We start from the raw sequence: 3,146 nt of genomic DNA on the forward strand, positions 1-3,146 counted from the left end.
CCTCCCTACATGAGTTCTATACCATCACACTGCCCAGATCCGCACCCAGAGGCTGCCGCACCATCTCCTTGAGGCTACCAGCCATCCACCGGTACCCCCTGCTCCCCCATGGCCTGCCCGAGTCCCATCTCCTCTCAGATCTGTGTATACCTCTCTCTCCCTCTCGTACGTGTGCCACGGCCTCCACCGCCCATTTTGGGTTCTGCTTCCCCTTCGCCACCCATTTTGTTTTTGTAGTTCTATCACACTCATTCTTTATTGTGTGGTGAATTGTGCAGATGAAATCTTTATTGTGGATAAGAAATTTGTAGAACCATTGCTAGTTCAAAACAAGGTAAGTTTCTATGGCTTAATGAATTATTATCAGTTTTGTTAATGTTGTTAAATGTATTTCATGCATATTTGATAAGCTATGCTATGTTGTAAATTGCATATGTGAAGAATGTGCTCTGATTGTGCTAGTTGAATATGTATATATTATGATTGATTAGTTGAATATGATGACACGTGATGTTGTGTACATAGAAACAAACTTGCATGCTTTTCATTGTGATCAGATCTTAGTTACTCTGTCCTTAGTAGTGGAAGTAGATCTCTGCAATACAGGTTTTAGACTCAAATTGATCATAGCTGAGAAATGGGTAAAAATCTAAAGTAAAGTTAATCACTTACAGTAAAGTAGCCCTCTTAAGCTTAATTTCTTATTGTGCTAGTTTTTCTTGTAATGATGTCTTGTGCTCTGATAATCGAGATTGGAATGGGAAAAAATCCTACTGATTAAAGTTGTGATTTGGGTAGTTTTAATCATTGAAATTAATAGTTGCTAGCTTTTTTTTTTCCTTCTTATTTGGTTTTAGATGCTAATTTGTACCTGTTTATGTCTTGTATATTAGTCCATATTTTATATTCGTACTTTTGATGTTGGACGGTCAATGTCAATTGAACAACAATAAAGCTAATTTGAAAGTTTTACACCTACTGTGATTAAGTTTTTTAATTAAAATGGTCTCTGGTTTTTTTTTTTTTTTTTTTTTTTTGTGTAAGGGCTGCACCATTTGGTAGCTAGGAATCAAAGTGGGAATATGAGAGGGATCAAGGTGGGCCGACCCGGTAATTAAAGTACTTCATTAATCTAATTTATGTTCAGAGTAGTTTTTTTTTTTCAGTTTTATGTTGTCTCTTCTTTGTAAGCCTAGAGATTTCCACATATGTGTACTTAGTCAATGTGGTCAAATGCAGTTGTAAACTTTTCTAGTTTTACTTTTCGGTAGGTATAAGCTTTTCTAGTTTTAATTTGCGATTCTTTTGTTTTCAGCTCTACTTAACTGCATAATATATTATTACTGATGTTAGTGTATTGGTAATATATTATTCTCATTTTTTGGATTTTATGTATAAGGTTTTAATTCTGGTCTACTAGTATTTTTTTTTTAATTCATGAAAGACTATTTTCGGCGAACATAACTCGTCGGAAATATTTTTTTGGTTGCAAATGCATATTTCCCGCGATTTCCACCACGACAGATAAGTATTTCCAACCCTAGTTAACAATGGTTGGCATACTTTTTGCGACGAAAGTTTCCATTTTTGTGAGGAAAAGAATCGTCGGCAAAAGAGTATTTCTGACATATATTTGCTCGTAGCTTTTAAGTACTATAAGTTGCGGCACATTTTTGAGGAGTCAGCTACAATTTGAAATGGTGGGAAAAAATTATTTTGGAAAAAAATATAGACTAATTGCGACAAAATCACTCGTCGGAAAAAGTCTAATTTGTTGTAGTGCGCATTTTAATATTCTCAACATTCCAAGAACAACAAGCAAGCCTATAAGATGCCTCATTTTCCATAAGATGCATTTGTTGAGCTTTATACTCAACAAATGGTTCTAGCCACTACAACAGATTTTGGCTTTTGTGACGGACAAAACCATCACAAAAAATAAGCAAATCATCACAAATACTTTTTTGTGACGGTTTGAGACCGTCACCTAAAAGGTGTCACAAAAAATTTTTTGTGACCGTTTACCGGTTGAACTTTTTGTGACGGTTGGAAGTCTTCCGTGAGATGTAATATTTGAATGTGATGTTTTTTGTGATAGTTATAATCTATGACAAAAAGTAAATTTCGCACATAAAAACCGATGTTCAAACGTTAACCCAACCAATTAACATTCGAATGTAAAAAATTAAACGTTCGTTATTTTTGCTTCGCACGATTAATATTTACATTTGAACGTTTTCCTGGAGATGCTTGAATGTATCATTTGGATGTTAATGGAGAAGCAACGTACAATTTTTAACTTTTCGATGTCGGGTTGCCGTATGCACGTATCTATTCTAATCATTCAAACGTTTAGATCGTTTGTGTATGGAAACGTTTGAATGTAGTGCCTTGCGTTCAAAAGTTCTGTTGGAATTCGATGGTATTATCTTTGAACGTTGGTTCAAACGTGAAGCCATGTTCGAACGTTTGATCTTTACATTCGAACGTTCTGATCAGAAATAATAATTTCATAAAATTAAAAGGCATACAAATTGTTTCATATTACACTATAAATATAACAACTAATAATGTCTTATAGAGTTGCAAAAATAGACAATGAAAATTTCTAATAATGTTAATGATATATTCATTTTTTCTTCTTTTCTTACTCACCGTGATCATGTTGAATGACATAATACGTTTCATCTGGACCATCATCTCCCTCTGTATTTGCACTTGGACTTCAATGTGTATTTTCTTCACTTGATCTTTTTGTCGCTTTTGCAAATGCGTTTCTAAATCAGACTGTTGTGATAATAAAGACTCCAACTCCTGCTGTCTCGGCTTCATCTGCTCAATTTCTTGGCGTGCTACATATAAATCTTTAGTAAGATTATTAACTTCCAAGGTCGAGGTCGTGGTGGATGAACCGACACGCTTGAAAGAACGTCTCAAACCTCTTATCAAACCCGACTTGCTCCCAACCACTTGTGTGAATATGTTGATGTTATTAGGAGAGGATTCCTCAGATGCTGATTGGATCTCAATTATTTTTTCCTACAATTACAACAAAAACACAAAATAAGTAACATATTAGAATAAATGAGTAATCAAACATAATATGAATTCACATGTTGCATAATTTATTTACAGAAAATAACCTC

This window comes from Juglans microcarpa x Juglans regia, chromosome 8S, assembly GCF_004785595.1.
Source record: "Juglans microcarpa x Juglans regia isolate MS1-56 chromosome 8S, Jm3101_v1.0, whole genome shotgun sequence".
In the NCBI taxonomy this organism is placed as follows: domain Eukaryota; kingdom Viridiplantae; phylum Streptophyta; class Magnoliopsida; order Fagales; family Juglandaceae; genus Juglans; species Juglans microcarpa x Juglans regia.